Source organism: Ooceraea biroi, chromosome 3 (assembly GCF_003672135.1).
Source record: "Ooceraea biroi isolate clonal line C1 chromosome 3, Obir_v5.4, whole genome shotgun sequence".
Classification (NCBI taxonomy): domain Eukaryota; kingdom Metazoa; phylum Arthropoda; class Insecta; order Hymenoptera; family Formicidae; genus Ooceraea; species Ooceraea biroi.
In genome coordinates this window covers 8,655,713-8,665,339 of record NC_039508.1, presented here as the reverse complement: position 1 = coordinate 8,665,339, position 9,627 = coordinate 8,655,713, and the positions used below count along the sequence as shown (strand labels likewise).

General features: G+C 36.2%; 1 long non-coding RNA gene across 1 annotated transcript; it reads left to right on the top strand.

Annotated features, from left to right (window-relative positions):
- Nucleotides 1-3,947: 3,947 nt before the first annotated feature.
- Nucleotides 3,948-8,435, top strand: LOC105286841. Its single transcript, XR_003406333.1, has 6 exons — nucleotides 3,948-4,492; nucleotides 4,685-4,847; nucleotides 4,928-5,057; nucleotides 5,485-5,927; nucleotides 6,008-6,073; nucleotides 8,198-8,435. It is a non-coding gene; the product is annotated as an uncharacterized LOC105286841 (long non-coding RNA).
- Nucleotides 8,436-9,627: the final 1,192 nt, after the last annotated feature.

The window sequence follows — 9,627 nt, the reverse complement described above, 5'->3', positions numbered from 1 at the left end:
TAAACACAAAGAAGAAGAAGAAGAAGAAGTTCAGGACAAATATCGTGCATGTGATATCACAGGACGAATATTGTTAATATTCGTCCTGTGATATATTTAATTATGATAAGAAAGACTTGCTCAGACCGTTTGAGTACATCATGAAGAACAGGTAATGTAATTTTATTCTATAAATTAATTTTACCTTTATTTACTTTGTAGTTGTAATCAAGTAATCCAATGTTATAGATCCATGTAGAACGTTCTTTATAAAGATTTTTATGAGGAGGTGGTCCTTCATAATTTATTTATTTATCACTGTGTATGAGAGGAACTTCACACATGTTATTATTTTCTTTTTGCAATAAAAGGCATACGGCATGTTGAGTTTAATACATCCATCACTGTACTACAAGAGGAAGCTGCAACGAGAGGATTGGATGACGATGTTCTCAGTCAGCTGACAAACGTTATTGTAGATACAGATTTACGTTAGTATCAGGAAGGACTGCAGCATTTTTGTTACTGATAATTTACAGTCATTTAAAGATCCACAAAAGGAAGGCTTCCATGTTATTATTTTGAGTCCTACAAGAGAATTGACCAAACAAAAATATAGAGAACATTTAAGACTGAGCGATGGTTGTGATTTTAGAATGTGTATTATTAGTAAAGTAATCAGGCTCTCTTCAAATATGGACCATCAAGTTCTTAAAAATTCAGTAAGTAGTGTGCAGCAAGTCAAGTTTTTGTAATAAAAATAGTTATCTCTAAGATCTGTATTGCAGATATTTTAATTACTACACCAAAGCGACTAGTCTTTCTTTTAAATCAAGATGATCAAGATTTAGATTCAAGCCCGTTATGGTGCGCGATAGATCCAGAGAACATCTTTTAATCAGAAATAAGAGCGAGGAGATAGCAAGTGAGTACGTAGACGAGAAGTGTGAGGATCAGGAGAATAAAGAGCCTAATATTGACAAGGAGAACAAATCTGTGCAGAAAACGAACAGTCGCCCATGTATCATTGATAAGGCGCCACTGATGGAGAAGTGAGAAGAGAATGCGAAGCTCTACTGATAGAACTCACGGATAAACGGAAGAAACGACGGGAATTTCACAAGAAAATGAAACGTAGGAAGATGGAGTACGTTATGAGGCATGAAGAGGAGAACAGAAAACAAATGGAACAAGTGAAACGAATAAAAGCAGAATTGTGTAAAATGACAGTAGTGAAGGCTAGACCGCTGCTGATATACAAACCGATACTTGCAAAGTCCACTAAAATGTTAACTAATCCACAGAGTTCTGCGTTCGCGAGCAAGCTCCTCCGAAAGAAGCAAACATAAACACGAGGGAAATATTCCGTTTTTTATTTGTATCTACCTTGATTGTAACTATATCATTTTTCGAGTATGTTCAGTATAGAAAAACAAAGTAACCTGTGACATATTAATATCTTGGTAAATATTAGTTTTAGAAATATGTTTACAGTAAAACCTTTCAAGTTTTGAGGTACATTATTTATCATTGACTAACGACGCATCTGAGAACATGACGATATAAATTTTCTTAAAATAAAACATGATTTTTTGGATGGCCTCTCTTTTTATTATTAATCCATGACATTGACATAAGTTTAGTTTTATCACAATAACCGGGCGTAATTGACACGCATCACTTTTTGCGGACCACCTCGTTCTTCGCGTTTCGCACACATGTGATTTGCTGAGACTGAAAGCTGATAATCAAGACCGGACCCTGTTCCATCATTTGGCCCATCTGCCCACCAGATCCACATTGTCGATATCTGGAATTGAAATATGCCTCGTTTATCCTTCGAAGTAGCTCAACAATAAATAATAAATTATAAATGCATAAAGACATACCGAAGATTCTACTGTCCAAATGATAGCCTAGCTTTTCGCTTCCTTGAACGGCTGTGTAATCACTGCGTGGTAAGGCGCTTAGTAACACCAGTCTTTCAGGATCTCGAGATCGCCTCTGACCATCGCCTCGAGAATATTCGGGATGAAATCCGTCTCGCGAACCTTCAAAATTTGTATTTTTGAATATTTTTAGCTAATTCAGCCACACACATTACAGCTTCATGTCCTTCGCATATTATAATTTGAAACTGTTGAAACTGTTAAAACGACTTGTCCTTAGCTTGTATCTCGCACTTGTGAGGAATTACATTGCAATAATAGCTAATTATTATGACAACTAATTATACACTGTATAAAAAGTGACGGTTGTGAGGTTAGGAAATCTGTCATATGGACTAGAGTGATACAGAATGAAGTGATATAATGATTAGTAACTAATTATTATGGCAACTAATTGTAAAGTGTATTGTACACTGTATAATAAGTTGCCATAATAATTAATTACTAATCATTATATCACTCCATTCTGTATCACTCTAGTCCATATGACAGATTTACTAACCTTACAACTGTCACCCTTTTGCAGTGTATAATTAGTTGCCATAATAATTAATTACTTGTTTTTACCTTGAGATCTAATCTAAATTGCTCGTAGGAAACAAAATATGCAACATTTGCAGGTATCGCTAGAACAAGAGTAGGACTCAAGCCCCAAAGACAATATTCCTTCTGCTCTAATTATTTTTAATAAAGCATCCTGAAAATTAGAAATGAAATAGTAATAACTTTCTCAATGGTATATTGAGAGTACTTCAAGATTGTTGATTGTTAACGTACTACTGTTCGATTAAATTTCCTATTTCTCTTCATCCATTCAGGCATCCTGCCATTATAAGGACACAAATGATGTCCTTGCGTCAAGACGCAAGGAGAAGCAAAACGTTTTCTCAACGTTTTCCTCGTGAAACGAGTGTGACATTGCACAATAACAAGAAGGCAGCACACGTGACAGAACAATAGGCTTATTTTTTTAATGGCCAGTGTCGATCTTCGTCATGCAATAATTACACATGCAATAACTGACATGACTTGGTTAACCTCTATTACTCGTATCGCAAGTTATGCATGTGTGACTTTAGCTGTCACACCTAACAAGCGTCTCTATACAGAAAACATTGAACTATGTAGCCATGTCCAAGAAATATCCGTGTGGTAACACGCTATGGCCATGAAATGCGCGCCAGATGATAAGCCATGTTTACGATTCTAGGTTCTGTTCCTTGCTATGTACACATAACGAAGTTTAGATAAAGAGATCGGGAATCGCGCTGTCTTTGTCTTTCTATCGTGACCGGAACGTTTCCACGGCAGAAAAAAAACAAAGACAGTGTGATTCTCGGCTTTTTGTCTAAACTTCGTTATGCGTACATACATAGCGAGAACACGTACGGACGTGCGCGGACGTGCATGCTTATTATACATGCAGCGAAAACATTTACTCCTTCCAGCGAATTTTACGTTCTATTACTCGCTATGTACACATACTGAAGTTTAGATAAAAAGACCGAGAATCGCACTGTGTTTAGAGAATGATTAGGATAGAGGCGTTGTTTTCGGTGAAAAGCGAGTTGGTCGAGTTCTTGAATTCTGGTCGATGAGTTGACGTGATTTATTGCACTGAATAACTCGAGGTCCGCTACTCCGAATTGACTCTACTTTTCTCAGAGACGACCGAAATGATAGTGTCCGACAATAGCGTCGGGGAGAGCGAAGATTCGCATGATAGCGAGCAAACCATCGTGGATTCCACTTATTGGTTCGAACGGGCCGAGCGGGGACGAAACCGACAATACAGGCGTCAAAACAAGCTCGGCTTGACATAAAGAGCGATAGATTAAGATCGATCGATGTAGTGCTCTATACGAGACACCTTAAAGTGCGATAGTGTAATTGCCGATCGGATTGCCGGTAACACACTGTCTTTGTCTTCTTTCTGCCGTGGAAACGTTCCGGTCACGATAGAAAGACAAAGACAGCGCGATTCTCGATCTTTTTATCTAAACTTCGTTATGTGTACATAGCAAGGAACAGAACCTAGAATCGTAAACATGGCTTATCATCTGGCGCGCATTTCATGGCCATAGCGTGTTACCACACGGATATTTCTTGGACATGGCTACATAGTTCAATGTTTTCTGTATAGAGACGCTTGTTAGGTGTGACAGCTAAAGTCACACATGCATAACTTGCGATACGAGTAATAGAGGTTAACCAAGTCATGTCAGTTATTGCATGTGTAATTATTGCATGACGAAGATCGACACTGGCCATTAAAAAAATAAGCCTATCGTTCTGTCACGTGTGCTGCCTTCTTGTTATTGTGCAATGTCACACTCGTTTCACGAGGAAAACGTTGAGAAAACGTTTTGCTTCTCCTTGCGTCTTGACGCAAGGACAAGCAAAATGTCCTTGCTATCTATTTAAGTTGAAAAAAGACGGTCGTCGAGATGAATAAACTGAGCAGCATCCCGCCGAACATCAACTTGGATGATCCACGCTTCATATCAGTCCATATCAACAAATCGTAGCTTCATGTTCTGATATATTAATCACATCGGTATTCGGTAAGTTTGCACGTGATACATGCTAATTAAGTATGTAGATGACAATGTATTATTTATACACGATATACAGTTAACAAAATTAAATAAATATTATTAAATTAAGTGAACAATTTCTCCAGTTCTTTAAAGCTGCGAGTAAAAGTGAATTTAAATTCATAAGTGGTTTATATATTCTTTTTCCTTGAATTTTAGTCACTCCCTTGGATGTGGTGAAAATACGTCTTCAAACATACAGAAAGCGATGCTGTCGAATAAGTGCTTTTTATAATTCAATTGTTTAATGGATCATTTGTGTCCTTATAATGGCAGGATGCCTGAATGGATGAAGAGAAATGGGAAATTTAATCGAACAGTAGTACGTTAACAATCAACAATCTTGAAGTACTCTCAATATACCATTGAGATAGTTATTACTATTTCATTTCTAATTTTCAGGATGCTTTATTAAAAATAATTAGAGCAGAAGGAATATTGTCTTTGGGGCTTGAATCCTACTCTTGTTCTAGCGATACCTGCAAATGTTGCATATTTTGTTTCCTACGAGCAATTTAGATTAGATCTCAAGGTAAAAACAAGTAATTAATTATTATGGCAACTAATTATACACTGCAAAAGGGTGACAGTTGTAAGGTTAGTAAATCTGTCATATGGACTAGAGTGATACAGAATGGAGTGATATAATGATTAGTAATTAATTATTATGGCAACTTATTATACAGTGTACAATACACTTTACAATTAGTTGTCATAATAATTAGTTACTAATCATTATATTACTTCATTCTGTATCACTCTAGTCCATATGACAGATTTCCTAACCTCACAACCGTCACTTTTTATACAGTGTTTAATTAGTTGCCATAATAATTAATTTCTAATTATTATATCACTCCATTCTCTGTATCACTCTAGTCCATATGACAGATATCCTAACCTCACTTGTCACTGTATATTAATATTATAGTGTTTATAATATCAAATATGAATTTCAGTTTTTCAGATCGTGTTTTCGCGACGCCGTGATGTTAAAAAAATTTACTTTAGCACTATCTTGGAGGAGGTTTGTTACTTTAGCCACTCGGAGCAAGTTCTTTGTATGCAATGAGATATGTAATGTATATAGTAATAGTATATAATGAGATACATTATATTGTAAGTAATTTTGTTATATTTTCAAAATTATTTCTAATGGAACATGCGTATACGTGTGTAACATAAGTCTGACACTTTTTCAGTTATTGATCAATCTATTTGAATTTTAGTAATGGATTGTTCACGTCTTGTAATAGAAGAAACACATGTTCTGTGTACGCTAGAATATGCACTAGTGTTGTGATGGCAACTATGAAATAAGAGAGCGCTCTTAAATCTTGCGTCTGCTGTCTGCTCGTACGTGCTAAAGAAGTGCTGAATGCTGATGGAAATAAGTGTTTTGGTAGGATTGATACATGAGTAAAATGTTAGTGTTATGTAACCTAACGTACTATGCATTATATTATGTTTATTATATTTCAGTTTTAGGGTATTCTCTGTAATAGAACTATACTAATTTGCAAATCAAGGAACCAGCTTTCATTGCATGTAAGAAGAGAATCTATTTACAAAGCATGAGAATCTTTTAAGCGAGAGTTGAATATTTTAGTCTCCGCTAATGGATTCTTGTGATCTGTAATGGAATAAGTCAACGCTGATTCATATAATTGTAATGTTTGCTCAACCAATGCATTTATACAGGTATATGGTAGAAGATTGACTAAATGTTTTCAGTATTATTTATTTAATAAATGTATCCGTCATAAAGTCAGTGTATCTCGGCATATGTCATCCATTACATCATTAATAACAATAAATGTAATACTAAATATCTTGTTTAATAAAGATGCTGAAAGAGTCATGTGAATGAATAGCGTTTTTAGAAGTTATTGTTTAGTTCGTGATAGAAACGAAGAAAAGTTTATTTAAAAAATACAGGATCATCCTGTTTACTATTACTGTTTACATCCTTTTTACTATTTATTAGTATTACATTTTCAAAAACTTGAATAAAATGTAAATAAATGAAATTTATGTAAAGTAAAAGATGAAAAGGCGGATTTGTCATGTTTTTATTTCATTTTTTGTATTTATTTTTATTTTGTCGTCAAAATCGCCAATTCACCAACAAATGTCGTCAAAGTGTATACTTGTATAAGTGTAGTGAAAGTAGCCAATTGACCAATAACGTTATTTTGACGACCGTCGTCAAAGTATCCGATTGACCGGTAAAAATTGTTGTGACGACCGTCGTCAAAGTAGCCAGAAGTCATCAAAGTAGCCAATTCTTGCCTAAATTTGTCGTCAAAGTATACGATTGCCATATATATATACATATATACAGGGTGGCCCATTTTAATTTATACAGTCGATTTTTTAAAAAACTAAAAGAGATACGAAAAAATGTTTCAGACAGACATGTCACGATTTCGAGGGGGACATAAGATGATACCATTGGTTTGACCTTGAATAGTCGTTTGAAGGTCACGCGAAGATCACCTTCAATTTCTTAAATTGAAACCCCAACTTTTTATTGCAGATTCTTATTCTCCATCGAAAAGTAAGTAACTTTTGTCTGAAACATTTTTCCGAAAAATGTCATCTTATGTCCTTAAAATGTCCTCAAAACTCATCTTGAAGATCGTTTTAAGGACATAAGATGACATTTTTCGGAAAAATGTTTCAGACAAAAGTTACTTACTTTTCGATGGAGAATAAGAATCTGCAATAAAAAGTTGGGGTTTCAATTTAAGAAATTGAAGGTGATCTTCGCGTGACCTTCAAACGACTATTCAAGGTCAAACCAATGGTATCATCTTATGTCCCCCTCGAAATCGTGACATGTCTGTCTGAAACATTTTTTCGTATCTCTTTTAGTTTTTTAAAAAATCGACTGTATAAATTAAAATGGGCCACCCTGTATATATACAGGGTGTTTCCTAAGTAAGTAGACAAACTTAAGGAGGATATTCCTTGGCTTATTTTAAGAAGAAAAGGTCATATAAACATATGTCCTAAACTGCTTTGTTTTCCAAAAAAAAGTATCTGTCATTGTAAATACGTCTTGCTTGACGAGCGTTTCCATTAGCAAGACCGTATATGAAATGCATATCTGCCATTTCGGCGTTTGTGTAATTTACCATAATTAATAAAATTACTAAACTTAATAGGAACTAATAAAGTTTGCGTTAAAAATAACGTGATAGCAGTGATGCTGGATAGCGTGCTTTTGCAGTACGAGTCAACAGCGATGGGGATGGAGTGGGAATGGTCACGCGGCAGCCGCGCGGCGCAGTCTGAAACGAGTGTTCACTTGCGGCGCCGTGAGACCATCCCCACTCCATCCCCATCGCTGTTGACTCGTACTGCAAAAGCACGCTATCCGAAAAGTGAACGAAAACAGTGATGTACTTTTTTTGGAAAACAAAGCAGTTTAGGACATATGTTTATATGACCTTTTCTTCTTAAAATATGCCAAGGAATATCCTCCTTAAGTTTGTCTACTTACTTAGAAAACACCCTGTATATATATATATATATATATATATATATATATATGACTTATACAACAAAACATTATATCTTTGATTAATTATTATTGATTATTAATATTTAATAAGATGCTTTTTCCTTTATCGTTATGTATATTAATATATTTACTATTTTTTGTAGGCGGAAGTTAAAAAGAGTGAGCAAAGAAACGAGTTGCAAGAACAATGAGAGTACGGATGAATCCATCAATGTCGGACAATCAATAAAATCATTGATTGCTCCCAATATGATGGAATCAGAATTCCGTATCCAAGAAACGTGCCAGGATAAAATAACAAAGTACGAAGGTACGTGCAAAAATTTTCAATGCGAAGATGACAATAGTATTGTCATCGAAAAAGGCTTGGATGTATATCGAATCCAAGAAGACGAGCCCGCAGGTCGTTGCATTGTCGACGATAATTTAAGTATTGAAAGTGGCTGTCTGGATACAAATTGTATCCAGGAAAGCATGCCTGAAGTCCGTTTCATTGTCGACATTTCTTATATGTAGAATGAAATCCACAGAACGTTTGATAATCACGCGCGAGGAATCGAGTGCCAATTTAAAGATTGGAAACTCATACATTCTCTTCGGCATGGGTTAAAGACGCAGTTGTTCTTCAAATGCCAAATGTGCCATTACGAAGACGACATCTGGTCAGAACCCACGGTACCGCATGTTTTAGACATTGATACAGCTGCTGCAGCAGGCAGTATTACAACGGGAATTGGTTACGCCCAACTGGAAGAGTTGTGTGCAGCTGTAAACATTCCTTGTATGTCTGAAAAGACATACATAAATCGTCGAGATACTTTAGTCGACGATTTCTTGAATACTGCCATGCAAAGCATGAAAATGGCAAGCGAGGAGGAAAAACAACTCGCAATTGAAAGGAATGAAACTATAAATGGCATTCCATATATAACCGTCGTTGCAGATGGTAGTTGGGGGAAGAGGTCGTACGGCTCTGCGTACGATTTACTTTCCGGCGTCGGTGCTATAATCGATTACCGCACGAGAAAAGTTCTCTTCATCGGTATCCGTAACAAATATTGCGCGCCATGCGACATGGCGGAACGACGAGGTCTCCAGGTACGGAAGCATAAATGCTACAAAAATTTCGACCGCAACGCTAGCTCAACAAGCATGGAGAGCGACGCTATTGCGGAAGGCTTCAACAGTAGCCTTGAAATGCATGGACTGATTTACAAAACAGTTATTGCCGATGGCGATAGCAGCGTATATCAATCCATCATTAATAATGCACCGTACCGCGAAATGCATGTGATGGTGCGAAAGATTGAATGCACCAATCATTTGCTTCGCAACTTATGCAAAAAGATGAAAGCTGTAGCAGAAACGACTCAGCCAAGCATGCATAGGAAGCGTGAGTTTGTACAGCTGCGAAATGTTGTGAAAATCAACATTTTAAAAATACGCAAAGAAGTGTTGCGATTAGCCGCTGTACAAAGAAAACGATCGCAATCTGACCATGTGAAGGCTATGGATGTACAAAAAGCCATATTAAACATCCCTAGCCATATATTTGGTGAACATAAGCGATGCA